Here is a 14,974-nt window from a genome sequence, read left to right as displayed (position 1 = left end):
GTCTATCTGAAAAGATAAACACTCTATACCTCAAATAATGTTTCTTAGGATATGGCTCGCATAAGACTTCAACTTTCCTATTATAAGATTATTTTAACAACAATTTGTTTTAAGCTGGACTTCCTCATGTGCAGTGTTTCTTGGTGGTTTTTCATGTAATTCTTAGTAATGGACACCACATAGCATAATAACATCATCTACATAAAGCACATTTATGTCTGCAAAAAAAAAAATGAGACTTAAGACATTCCAAACCAAGGCAAGCTCTAAGTAAGGAAATCTAAAAATAAAATTTAATAGTGAAATAAAGTGAAATAGTGTGGCTTCATCTTGTAGAAAATGTGTGTCTAGAAAATCATGTATTTTCTTACACATCCTATTTTATAACAAAATGTAAATATGTGATCTTTGGCAAAATAAGTAAAATTATATTTAAGTATACGTTATGATTTTCTAATAAAATCCAAGTAAAATTAGCAGTAGTCAATAGTCATAAAATATCTCTCGATTTATTTGACTGTTTACTCCAAAAGTATTCAAATGGAAAACAAGTACTGTGTAATGAAAGAAAAAAGTATCAGAAGCCATACAGGCTACAATTCAATTTTTTTTTTTCTTTCTGATCATTCTCCAGTACTTTATGAAAACTGTAAATATTTTATTTTTTGAATGGAGGAAAAAGGGAGATTTAGACACACAAGCTGAAATTGAGAGCAGAGATTCAAAACATGGTCATAAAAAATAAATTGAGACAAGGAAACAAAAACCCATATCGGTATGCATGCCTTTTTCCCCAAGCATTTTTCAGTTTATTCTTTTAATCCTGAAAACAGTCCTACACAGTAGGCATAACTATCCCCCTTTCACAGTGATCAATTGAGACTTTTGGAATAACCTGAGGTCAGACTGCTAGTAAGAGACAAAACCATGATTTTCTCCTAAATTCACTTGCCTTCAATGTCTTTGTTCTTTTCTCTTTATACCTCAAAATATTCCGGAATAACAAATTAGGGGATATCAAGTTTGATTAATCATTGGTATTTATTAATGCCTCTAGTTTCCTATCTGGTGACTCCAGTCACTTCTGATCAGGATCATTGCTGCTGTCCTTGCAATTTCGGATCTGGCTGTGCAGACACTAATGGACTAAAGTGTTTTGAAAAGAAGATCTGTGGCTGGCAAAGTGCTCACTCAAAAGGTTAATGGCCCTTTGTGCCAGTCCTAGCAAGTTAATCAGAGGCCAGTGACTATTACTAGTAGTAAACTGTTTTGCACTATAACACCTCTCTAAGACTCCCTAGTCAAATTACCAATGAATCTAGAAGAGAAGGTATGAGGGTCCCCTTTATTCTCTCACAAATTATAGCTGCTTTTTTCAACCTTCAGATTTCCATTAACTATGGAGTTCCAGTTGTTGAATAGAACAACTGTTTACTGCAAAAATTGGAGAATTCCTGATCATGAAATGACACATTCTAATTCTTTTGCCTAACTCTTTTTCATATTTATGAGCATACACAGTGTTTGTTTAGTTTTGTCTGTGGACCAACATCAGAGTTACCTAGGATACATATTAAAATGCAAATTCCTTGGGTCCACTCTAGACCTAATATAGAAGGATCTCTAGTGAGGTACCTGGGGATCTGCCAAGTGATTTTTATGTACACTAATATTTAAGAATTATAAAGAAACTAACCACACTGGTTAACAGGACATAGATTGAGTAAGATAGGAAATGATGGTGTAGATCAAAGATGGCTGTCATCTGGTGATGGTAGCACAACATTATGCATGTAATTAACATCACTTAATTATACATGTGAATGTGCTTTAAAAGAAAAATATTAAGTTGTATATATGTTACCAGAATAAAAATTTTAAAACATACAAACATAGGACTATACAACATAGTGAACCCTATTATAAATGATGGACTATAGTTAATATTATAATTATAAAAATGTCCTTTCATGAATTGTAATAAATATGCTACATTAATGCAAGGTGTTCATAATAGGATGGTATATGGGAACTCTGTATTTTATGCATGCTTTTTCTGTAAACCCATAACTTCTCTAATAAAGAAATATTTACCACTTTAAAAAAAAAGAATAACATGAAGGAAGGCTAAATTTTTGGCTGAAGCTACAGAAAGGATAGTGAATGTGGTTTGGAACCTGTGGAAATTATCTTTTGAATGCTTTTATTTCTCAGAAAAATAGGAAGCATGGGTCATGAGATTTGTAAGAGGAATTAGGACTTGACTTGATGGAGATTTGATTAGAGAGGAAATTTGTAAAAATGTATTCCTAGGAAAGTAGAAAGTGAATGCAATATTTATGCATTCACTTTTATCCACATAAAGTTATTGGTCAGAAAAGTAAAACGATACCTAGATCCATGGTTTGGTTCTTGCCCAGGTATATCCATTTGCCTTGTGCAGACATAGAATAGGTGGATGGCTTGAATTAACCAGGACTGGGATTTAGCCAGATGAATATAGTGGAGGGGGAAAAAAAACAAAAACAAAAAACAAAAAGCCACCATAAATAGTTATTATGCCTTTAGTTAGCTAAGAAACCCTTGGATGAGGGGTCTTCCAAGAATAAAATAGGCAGAAAGGACTTAGTATAATAATTATTTTCAGGAAGGCTGTATACACAGCAAGGAATTTTTTAATTTCCTTTGTTCTGGGTTTTCAGGTTTTTTCTTGTCCATATTTTGAAACAGTGAAACAAGTTTCTAATTGTCCTCTTTTGCATCACTCACTTGATGCTTTCAGAGTAAAATTTTCAATAATTATAAGAAAGTATTTAGGGAGATGTTATAATTTGGTCAAAACTCTTCCATTAGCTGTACTAGGAAAGCTTTTCGAATGTCAGCTCACATTTGACTCAAATCAGAACAGTTTGTCTCTTCATCAGCATTCATCACTTGTGAATTGAGGCAAGTTGAGCCACTTTAGGCAAAGTGTGGGATTCTAAGTTGATGCCACTGTAAAGTTATCGAAACCTTAAACAGTCCTCCCAAACAAAATTATGAACTTGCTATTTAATTCCAGCATTTGCTTGGGGTCACTAACTAGAAGGATTTGGAGACATTCATTACACAAGAAATGCTTCAATTCTAACTAGTGTGGTGAATCTGGACATGTTTTTCAGAAAAAAAATAGGTTATATTTTTTAAATCTTTGCTACAAACATAAATACACTCACAAATATGAAATTTGTGCTGAAAGTATATTTCAGTAATTTTCACTATTAGAAAACCCACTCCTAGAGTAATTTAATTTTTTTAATTTTTGATGTAAGTATTGGATTCCCCTCTAAAACAGGTTACATCTATTCATAAAACCCAGTTGGAATATCTGAACCACTAAAACTAATCAAGGAATTAAAATTTATCTGTGGTTCTATATACTACTGACATATAAATCTGTACTATATTTGTGATGTCAGCTTTGATCATCTGAAGGCTTACAGAAGGTTGAAGAAAGCTAGCTAAGATTGGTGAGGAGCTTAAAGAACAGAGAATCGGGTCCAGAAGTTCAATTCACCAAACATTTTGCCCACAAAACACTTGTTTGATCCAGAGTGGAGAACGACTTAATGAAGTAGAACCTGGCGATAGAGCATTTGGGGAGTAGAAAGTCTCTTCCACTAGATGTCAGTATAATGAACCAATTTGATGTGAAGGCCACTGGAAGCAGAAGGAGGCTGAGAAAAATTGGAAATGGAATCATGGCCCCCAGCAAACTGGACAGATGTTCTGGGTTGTCCCCAAATAATGCAGAAGGAGTCTGTCTGAAAGAAAGCATAATGGCTACAACACTGGGTGGTAAGTAAAATCTGAAACCTAATATTCTTATTGTGTGCCCAAAAGATTAAAGTTAACAGGAACATTAGGCTTAGAGAGCAAAATTTTAACAGAACTGACTGATAAGTGAAGAACAAGTTTGCAGGGCAGTCTCTGGTTGCTCAGGGTTTACGTGGTACTGAACATTTTGGTAGCAGCTCTTTCTAAAACACAAGAGCAGCAACGACTGACAATTGCTTATGCTTCACCAAGATTTTACAGCCTGTAAAGGGTGATGTTTTCTTGGAATGGAGGCTCATTTTATTAAAATTCAAAGCTTATTTAGGGTTCATTTACTTTTCTGTTTCATTCAAATCTTAGGGATTAACCCCATCCTGGTTAGATTCCAATGTGCTTGGCAGAAAATTACTGTGGTTTATTAAGTTTTTTCAGATGTTTTTAGCCATTCATTTATATACACATAGCCAGTGACCTAGCCTAAAACCACCATGAAAACACCTGTAGTCAAACATATTTAGGTATATTAGCATTCTGCAGTAAGGGACAGTATGAAGCATGAGATGTCTAAGAAAGGGGAATTTAGGGAGTGATTATTATAGATTTGGGCAATTTGGGGGAAAAGTTTAAGGAAGTATGGTTTGTTTGAGACTGGGTACTATCAGGAAGAAGGGCAGTTTGCAGGTGGGTATTTTATTAATTTTAATCTAGGAGGTGGCAGGAATCAAGTGAGGCTGGAGCTGTCACTGGTAAAGAAGCAGTAGTCATTCATATCAGCCAGGAAAGGGAGATGTTTGGTCATTGTGTTGTTTACCTTTGTGATGTTTTTGCCTTGTTTCATCATGATTATAGAGTGATCAAATTTGACGTTAACATTTTGTGAAATCCTTATGCAGACCAGCTACAGCTTAGATGTTAGCTGCCACACTGGCTGCCAGCTATTGGTAAATATATATACATACTTTCTCAGCAGCTGCATTCTTACAATAAGCACTAGGTAACTAAACTAGTAAGTCATAGTGCCTGAAGTAGTACCTACTCAATGTAGAATGGATGTATCTAAGATGAGTCCTACATCTGTGTGAGAAGAGGTTTGAAATCATCCAACATATTAGTACCTCTATCCTTAGTAAAATGGTATAATAATTCAAGAAGTTATTCAGGAGGCTTGCCAGTCCTTGCGGAAGGGACAGGATGGCAGCCCACGCGGCGGCGCTGATGAGAGAGAAGAGCCGCTGGAGGAGCTGCGCGCGCTTAAGGCGGCGCTACAGGCGGTGCAGCTCCGCGAGCAAGTGGGTGAGCTGCGCCATGCCCGGTTTTCTCTCTGCTCAAGGAGAACCATCGTCAACAGACTACTTTATGTGCATCCATTCTGGAGAGATTCCCCCAAGCTGTGGAGCCAGTTCACGTGGCCCGGAACCTCAGAGTTGATCTGCAGACAGGACTGACTCACCCGGATGATTCTGTGAAAATCTTCACTCTGTCCCAGATTGGAAGAATTGTTGAAAATTCTGATGCTGTCACTGAGATTCTGAGTCACTGAAACAAATCGTTTACTGTGTTGGTGGAGAGAATCTATCTGTAGCTAAAGTGGCCATCAAGTCCCTATCAAGAATCTCACTAACTCAAACTGGATAGCAGGCTTTATTTGAAAGCAATCTGCTGGATTGATTTGAAAAGTGTAATGAAAACAAATGACATTGTTCAATACAGAGTACATGTAATTGTAGCGATTTCTTCCGTGTCACCAGAATCTTTAAGCTACTGTACCACCAGCAGATTGGTAAACCAGCTCCTCAGAGAGCTGACTAGTGAGGATGTGCTGGTCAGGCCACCTGCATAGAAATGGTCGCTTCACTGGCAGAAGCTCATCATGGATGACAATACTTTGCACAAGAAGGAATAATTGACCAGATTTCTGACCTAATTGTTGGGGCAGATACAGACCATTTCTCTAGCTTCTATTGGCCAGGGTTTGTGAAGGTTTTGGAAAGCTGGCTATCATGGATAGTCCTCAACAGCTCTGTGAGCATTAGCCTGTCTTGGTGGAAAAGGTCTTTGAAATGACAGGAAGTCAAGACCCCACCATGATTCGTGTAGCAGGGAACAGGATTGGAATCCTAGGATCCAAGGTTGAAGGAAAACAGGTTTTACAGAAAACAGGATCTTGCTTCGAGCACTTGCTCATGAGAATAAGGGCATCAAACAAAGAATGCCTCAACAGAGCTAAAAATTTGGTGTTGGATGCAATTTCATCTCTTCTGTATTTACCATCTGAGCAGCAAGCTGATGATCTCCTGAGGATGACTGAATTCTGGTTTTCCTCTTTATCTCAGGACCTGTGGGAACTCTTGTGGCATCAGTAGTCAACTCTTCCCTGAACTACACTGTGCTGCCTTAAAAGTGTTCACGGCCATTACAAATCAACTCTGGGCTCAGAAACATATTTAACAGTCCAGGTTTTGTAGAATATGTAATGGACTGGTCTGTGGTGCATGTACCATGTATTTTTCCTGACTTCTTTGACTACTTTAGTCTTTGCAACAAGATGGAAGTTATGGTTTTCCTCCCAGAAACTTCCATGGACATACTCACTGTTTTATTTTTAAAATCTGCTTTAAATAAAATGGAATCAAATAATTTCTGAATTCTTTTCCCTCCTTTTTTTTTTCCTTTTCACTACTTTTGTCCCTCTAAGTACTCTTTCAAAGACTTGGATATAGATATGCTTTGAAAAATAAATAATATGGAATCTTAAAATTATATTCTATATACTAAGAATAAATAATTTTACTTGGTTAAAAAATTAATTGATGTCTGTGCTTTGCAAGGCATTTTGGGAAACATTGAAGTATAATTTTTAAAATTTTTTTTATTACAGAAGTTGTGGGTTTACAAAACATCTGTGCATAAAATACAGGATTTCCATACCCCACTTTACCAACAACAACTTGCATTGGCGTGGAACAGTTGTTATAATTGTTGAATAGCACTGTTTTATAATTGTATTATATTATTTTTAACAGTAGTTACATTTGTTACAGTTAATGAAATATTATTATAATAGTATTATTAACTATTGTCCATAGCTTACATTAGGTTTATTTTTTCCTATATACCTTCCTATTATTAACAACTTATATTAGTGTCATACATTTGGTAAACATTCATGAAAGAACATTCTTATACTTGTACTATTAACTATAGTCCTTTGTCTACATTAGGTTTCACTGTGTGAAAAAGACACAAAATAAAAAGAAAAGAAAACACAATGCCGGTCTAGAGTCTAACAATTTGAAAAATTTATAAATGCCCACTGATGCCAATTGGTTCGGTTATAAAGATCAAGAAAATGTATGAAAAGCACTTTGATAATTTTCATGCCAATATAAGGTGTTTTCTTCTTTGTTTACTAGCACATCTACTCTTCTTTAGACAGGAGATAGAGAAAGACTTATGTTACCTAAAGTTCAATTTTTTAAAGTTGAGAATTAAGTGGTATCCAATGATTTGTATGAGATTTAAAAATTATCTGATTTAAGAGAAAGTCAACCTGGAAAATTAAAATTATCAGCAAGTGGAAATTGTACATTTCCCCAAAACTGCTACATTTATCTTCTGGATAAGTTTTATCCGTTTCTACATACACAGTTTCATGAAAGGCAAATGTTATAACCATGAAATGGACTTATTAAAACCCTGGATTAGAGTGAATCACATTTCATGCAGAAAGCTGCCAATAAGTACCCATACGAAGATAATTTGCAAGACTTGTTGCAGTAGTGTAACTTCAAATTTTGTCCCATATTGCCTCCAAAGATAAAAGTGAAGAGAAATGACTGGAAGTTATTGGCAGGAAGAAAAAAAATGTATAGGCTGTTGTGGTTACAGACTAGAAAGTTTTGCCAGAAAATGACAAATATCTTCGACCATTGAAGTTGGAGTCGTTTTTATGATTCCTTGTCTGTTGTCTTGGTTCCTCTGTTGCCATATGGGTTACATTTAAACTATAACATGTGAACATTGTTGAAACTACTTCTGAGGAGATATATCTAGAGAAAAAAAGTGAGACTTTGCATAATTTTTTCATCCTAGTTTTGATAACGTTTTATAAAATTAAGTGCCTTTCTATACTCACATAAATTTACAGCTCTTCATCATGCCATGATTCTATGAAACCATCTAGTATAACTGTCTGGCTAGAAGACCTACAAAGTTTTTGTGATAGTCTTCTTAATTCAATATTCTGTGAGTCCCTTACCTTTGAATTTGATCTCTTTAACCCTTCTCTGAATGTTCAGCCTCATTTCAAACTCTTGGATTAATCTTATTTCTAACAGGAAGGAATTTAAGGAATTCTAGGCAAACAAACCAGCAACTTAGCTTGAAATAAACTTTGCTGGATGCCTCTTTCTAAAATTCATTCAATGAGAATTTCAATCACTGATTTAATCTTTAGTTGTGTGATTTGGGCTACGGCCCAAGTTTCTCCACCTCTAAACTTTCCTGGAAGTCATCGAGATTAGAAAAGAAGAAATAAAACTATCTCTATTTGGAAATATGATCTTTTACATAGAAATCCTAAGAAATTCACTGAAAACTATTAGAATTAAAAGAAGAGTGCAGCAAGGTTGCAGGGTACAAGATCAATATATAAAATCAATTGTGTTTTTTAATACCAGCATTCAAAAATAAAATTTAAAAAAATTTCATTCACAATAGTATTAAAAAGAATAAAATACTTATGAGTAAATTTAACAAAAGAAGTGCAAAATTTATCATCTGAAAACTACAATACATTGTTGAACTGTTGAAAGAAATTAAAGACTTAAGAAAATGGAAAAACATCCACGTTCATGGGTTAGAGGACTTAATACTGCTAAGATGGTAATATTCTCCAGATTGCAATCCTTATCAAAATCCCAGCTGGCTTTTTTGCAGAAATTGACAACTGATCCTAAAATTCATGTGAAAGTTCAAGAGATCCAGAAAAGCTGAAACAATATAGAAAAATAATAGTAAAGTTGGTGGACTCACACTCCCAGTTTCAAAACTTATTACAAATTTACAGTGACCCAGTGTGATACTGGTATGAGAATGGGCATGTAAATCAATGAAATAGAATTGAGAATCCAGAAATAAACTTTTACATTCACAGTAAACTGATTTTTGACAAGAATGTTACACAATTCAATGGGGGAATGAATAGATTTTTTAAACAAATGGCGCTGGTTCAGTATGCAAAGGAATGAAGGTGGACACATCCTCACACCACACACAAAAATTATGTCAAAATGGGTCATAGACCTAAATGTAAGAACTAAAACTATAAAATTATTGGAAGAAAATAATGGAGTAAATATTCATTTCCTGGGGTTAACCAAAGCCTTCTTAGATATAACACCAAAAGCACAAGTGACAAAAGAAAAAAAACATAAGTTATAAAATTAGCTTTGTCAAAATTAAAAATATTTTTGCTTCAAAGGACACATCCAGAAAATGAAAAGACAACAGCAAGAATGGAAGAATATATTGTAAATCATATATATGATAAGGGACATATATTTAGAATATATAAAGAGATCTGCTGATCACTATAGAAAGATGAATAACCCAATTTGAAAATGGGCAAAGGATTTAAATAGAAATTTCTCCAAAGAAATTATACATCACATGAAAAAAAACTCAACTTCATTGGCCATTAGGAAAATGCAAATTAAAACCACAATAAATTGCCACTTCAAAGCCACTAGGATGGTTAAAATTTGAAAGATAGATTATAATGTGTTGGAAAGGATGTTGAGAAATTGGAACCTTCATACATTGCTGGTGGGAATGTAAAATAATGCAGGCATTTTGGAAAACAGTTTAGCAATTCCACAAAAAGTTAAGCAAAGAGTTATCTTATGACACAGTAATTCAACTACTAGATATACACTCAAGAGAAATGAAAACCTTTGCCTATACAAAAACTTGTACCCAAATGTTCATAGCAGTAATATTCATTCTAACCACAAATTGGAAACAACAGAATGTCTATCAACCGATAAATTTGTAAAATGTTGCATATCCAAAGAATGGAGTATAATATGACAATAAAAACTAATGAAGTGTTGACACATGATACAACATGGATGAATCTTGGAAACATCATGCTAAATGAAAGAAGCAAGTCAAACACCACATACTATATGGTTGCATTTATATGAAATGTCCAGATTAGGTAAATCTGTAGAGACAGAGAGTAGCTTTGCAGTTGCCTCAGGCTGGCAAAATTGGCTTAAAATGGGAAGTGACTGCCAATGGGTATAGAGTGAAAAAAATGTTCTAAAATGGATTGTGGTGATAGTTACAAAACTCTGTGAATACACTAAAAGCTGTTAGTTCTGTATTTTTTTTATTAAAGAAGTTTTACATTTACAGGAAAATCAAGTAGAAAGTACAGAATCCCCATAAACCCCATCTCAAGCACACAGTTTTTCCTATTAATAACAAATTGCATTAGTGTAGTAGTTTTATTACACTTGATTAAATAATATTATTACAATTATGCTATTAACTACAGTGCATAATTTACATTATGGTACACTTTTTAAAATCATATTTTAATTGTAGAATATAACTTATAGACATAGAAATGATAACTTTCCAAAAGCAATTTAAGAAGCTTGTTAAATATTTCTAAGGTTTTAAATTTTTTTCTTCTGATAACATATATACAGCCTAAAATCTCCCATTTCAACATCTCTGAAATACACAATTCATTAATTATAATTACATTCATAATGCTGTGCTACCATCATCACCATCCATTACCAAACCTTTTCCATCATGCCATCCAGAAAGCCTGTACAATTTAATCATTAACTCCCATTCCTTCCCTGCAACCAGGCCCCTGGTAACTGGTATTCTAGTTTCTGACTCTAAGAATTTGAATATTCTAATTATTTTATATCAGTGAAATCATTCATTATTTGTCCTTTTGTGACTGGCTTATTTCACTCAACATGATGTCTTTAAGGTTCATCCATGTCGCATGTATCAGAAGTTCATTACCTCTTATGGCTGAACATCTCATTGTATGCATACACTAAATTTTGTTTATCCATTCATCTGTGGTGGACAATTGGGTTGTTTCCATTTTTAGCTATTGTGAATAATGCTCTTGTGAACATCAGTGTGCAAACATCTTTTTGAGATCCTGCTTTCAATTCTTTTGGGTATATACCCAGAAGTGGATTGTTGGGTTAGATAGTAATTCTATATTTAATTTTCTGAGAAACTGCCAAAATGTTTTCCACAGTGGCTACACCATTTTACATTTCCAGAAACAATGAATGAATGTTACTAACTCTCCATATCCTCTCCAAAACTTACTTTCCATTTTATTATTAGTAGCCATTCTAGTTCGATGTGAAATAATAGCACATTGTGGTGTGGATTTGCATTTCACTAATGGCTTATGATATTGAGGAATTTTTCATGTGCTTTTGGCCATTTGTATATCTTTTTTGGAGAAATGTCTATTCAAGTCTTTTGCCCATTTTTAAGTGGGTTGTTTACCTTTTGTTGTTGAGTTATAGGATTTCTTTATATATGGTTGTAGTTTCCTATGCTGCTCAAAGCAAATACCATGAAATGGGTTAGACTAAACAATGGGAATTTGTTTGCTCACAGTTTTGAGGCCAGGAAAATGCACAAATCAAGGCAGCATCAATGAATGCTTTCTTCCAAAAGAGTGGCTGCCAGCGATCCTGGACTCCTCTGCCATGCAGCAAGGCATAGGTGGTATCTGCTGGTCTCTTCCTTCTCTTCTGGTTTCTGTTGATTTCAGCTTCTTGTTTCTTGCTTATTTCTCTCTGTATTCATCCTGTTTATAAAGGAGTCCAGTAAGAGGATTAAGACCCACACTGGGCCATGCCTTAAATTAAGTAACTTCATCAAAAGGTCTTACTTACAATAGGTTTATAACCACAGAAATGAACTAGCTTTAAGAACATGATTTTCTGGGAGTACATGCAGTTCTAAACCAGCACACATATTATTCTCTGGTATTTGTTACAATTGTCTCTCTGTTGATGAGTATATATTATCTCTACTTTTGTGCTTTTGAATTTCTGTATTATTTTAGCTTGATTTTTACTATAAAGCAGGTTGTCTTAATGGATCCTACTAAGAAATGCTTAATTGGTATGGGGTTTCTGAGTGGTGTGATGGAAAGGGTTGGTAATGGATGGTGGTGATGGTAGCATGGCATTATGAATGTAATCAACATCACTGATTGTATATTTGAGATTGGTTAAAATGTGAGATTTTAGGGCTGTATATATGTTATCAGTATAGAAAAATTTTTAAACCTTAGAAATATTGAACAAACAGTGTATCATAATGTAAAGTATGTACTGTAGTTAATAGCATAATTATAATAATATTATTTAGTCAAGTGTAATAAAAATACTACAGTAAAGCCATGTGCTAGTTATCGGGAAAACTGTGTTTGAGATGCGGTTTATGAGTACTTTTTAGTTTCTATTTGATTTTCCTGTAAGCGTAAAACTTCTTCCACAAAAAGATTTATAGAATTAATAACTTTCAGTGTACTCACATAGTTGTGCAACTATTACCACAAGTTTTCTAGTTTTTATTGGTTTATAATTTACCATTTATACATTTTGACATTTACTTACCTTGTTTCTATACTCTGCCTATTTGACTTTGATTATTTTATTGTTCCTTTTCTACTTCCTTGTAGAAATTAATGCTGAGTTAATTTTTTGTTATTCTTTCCTTTCAGTAAGTATCAGTTTTGCTAAAGTTTCTGTCTATTTTGTAAACATTTACTGATCACATCAATTGTTTTTTAGTTTTGTTTGTTTTCTATTTTATTAGTATCTGTCTAATCATTTTGGGGGGAGGGCCTTCTGCTTTCTTTGGGTTCAATATCTTCCTAATCCTACATGACTGGTGTCCTTATAAGAAGAGGAACTAGACCTAATAGACATATATAGAACACTTCACTCAAAAGCAGCAGATTACACATTCTTCTCTAATGTACATGGATCATTCTCTAATAAATTAGAAGCTGAGTCTACCCTTTGTCCAGTTTTCTCCCTTCATGTCAATGAAGTGAAAGGTAGAAAAGGGTGTTGTTCAACTAGGAGGATGTGATTGATTGTGGTTACCAGGACATCTCTCTCAACACTCACTTTTTTTTTTAAATTAAATTCAGTTTTACTGAAATATGTTCACATACCATACAATCATCCATGGTGTTATGATCCACAGTTCACAGTACCATTGTATAGTCATGCATTCATCACCCCAATCTATTTTTGAACATTTTCCTTACATTAGAAAGAATCAGAATAAGAATAAAAAATAAAAGTATAAAAGAACACCCAAATCTTCCCCCCCATCCCACCCTATTTTTCATTCAGTTTTTGTCCTCATTTTTCTACTCATCCATTCATACAGTAGTTAGAGGGAGCATGATCCACAAGGTTTTCACAATCACACTGTCACCCCTTCTAGGCTACATTGTTATACAATCATCTTCAAGAGTCCAGACTACTGGGTTGGAGTTTGATAGTTTCAGCTGTTTACTTCCAGCTATTCCAATACATTAAAACCTAAAATGTGTTATCTGTATATTGCATAGGAATGTTCACAAGAGTGACCTCTCGACTCCGTTTGAAATCTCTCAGCCACTGAAACTTTGTTTCATTTCGCATCCCCTCTTTGTCAAGAAGATATTCTCAATCCCCCAAGGCTGGGTCCAGATTCATCCCTGGGAGTCATATCCTGTGTTGTCAGGGAGATTTACACCCCTGGCAGTCAGGTCCCACACAGGGGGAGGGCAGTGAGTTCACCTGTTGAGGTGGCTTAGAGAGAGAGAGGGCCACATCTGAGCAACAAAGAGGTACTCAGGGGGAGACTCTTAGGCACAATTATATGCAAGTCTAGCCTGTCCTTTGCAGTAATGAGCTTCATAAGGGCAAGTCCCATGATAGAGGGCTCAGCACATCCAACCACCAGTCCTCAATGTCTGTGATAATACCAGCATCAGCCCAGGTGGGGAAGTCCAACTCTTCTGCATTTTCCCCCATTTTCCTCAGGGGGGCCTTGCAAATATATTTTTATTCTCTGCCCAAATTACTTTGGGATGTCTCAACACTCACTTTTGCAATAGTCCTGGTGAGTGGAAAACTCTGAAAAAACAACACAGACTGTACTCCCGAGACTTAGATTCTTCAGGAACAAAGGTTTGGATCACCCCACTAGGAAAAAAACTATTGTCTATCACAGTAGGAAAAAAACTGCTGAAAATAAAGACAGGAACATGAAGGACATAGAATCAAACTGAAATTTCATATTTCTTCCTTACTCTGGGAACTTTTCTTTAATACTATGATTGGGCCTTGTGGCCAGGGTCAGAAGTGGGAACTGCGGTAGACTCATTTAATGTTCCCTAAGAGGTTCTTTCCCTACCTCCTTTCCACCTTTATGAAGAATACCAATGAAAGTCAATGTTTAGGTTTCAGGCGGGAATACGACCAGGCATTCCAGATTCCACAGTTATATGGAGGCTGGTGAGATTTTGTGCATCTGCTATATGAGGGAAGTACAGTTTTCATGCAGGGAAAGGCAAGAGTGGATGCTGAAGGGAAACATGTGTGGGATGTACTATCTGCTCTTTACTCTTCCCCATTCTGCTTTGTGGCCCAAGATCCTGGTTCACAGGAAATCTTCTGCTTTCAGTTGGGTTCAGTTAACAGGAATCCTCACAGAAAGTCCAGGGGAGGGATGAGGGTGAGGTCAGGGTAGTTATTTCCCTGATTTCTGCCAGTTAAGGTCTCCTTGAGCTGGCTGGGTCCCCTGATCAAATGTCACTACTCCCCTCAGGATGATCAGTTCCACACAATTCTCTCCCTCTAAGCTCTGCTAGCAGTTTCCTTCCTCATCCCATCTGGCCTAGCAGCATGGCTATGTTATGCTACAGGTTACTGTTGGTTCTGCTACAATTTCACTTTTGTAATTAGTTCCTTCAAATAAGCCCTCTTTGAATCCTGTTTGAACCATCTTACTGAGATTCAGACCAATACTATAGGTGAGCTCTTAATAACCAGTGATGTCTAAGTTAAAGATGACTGTTCCAGGAACG

At 35.3% G+C, this 14,974-nt stretch overlaps 1 pseudogene; it reads left to right on the top strand.

Annotated features, from left to right (window-relative positions):
* The first annotated feature begins 5,007 nt into the window (after positions 1-5,007).
* LOC119535382 lies at positions 5,008-8,353 on the top strand (annotated as a pseudogene).
* The last annotated feature ends 6,621 nt before the right edge of the window (positions 8,354-14,974 follow it).

Source organism: Choloepus didactylus, chromosome 5, assembly GCF_015220235.1.
Source record: "Choloepus didactylus isolate mChoDid1 chromosome 5, mChoDid1.pri, whole genome shotgun sequence".
Taxonomy (NCBI): Eukaryota; Metazoa; Chordata; class Mammalia; order Pilosa; family Megalonychidae; genus Choloepus; species Choloepus didactylus.
Note: the sequence above shows the minus strand (reverse complement) of the source record. Positions and strands in the feature narration are given on the sequence as shown.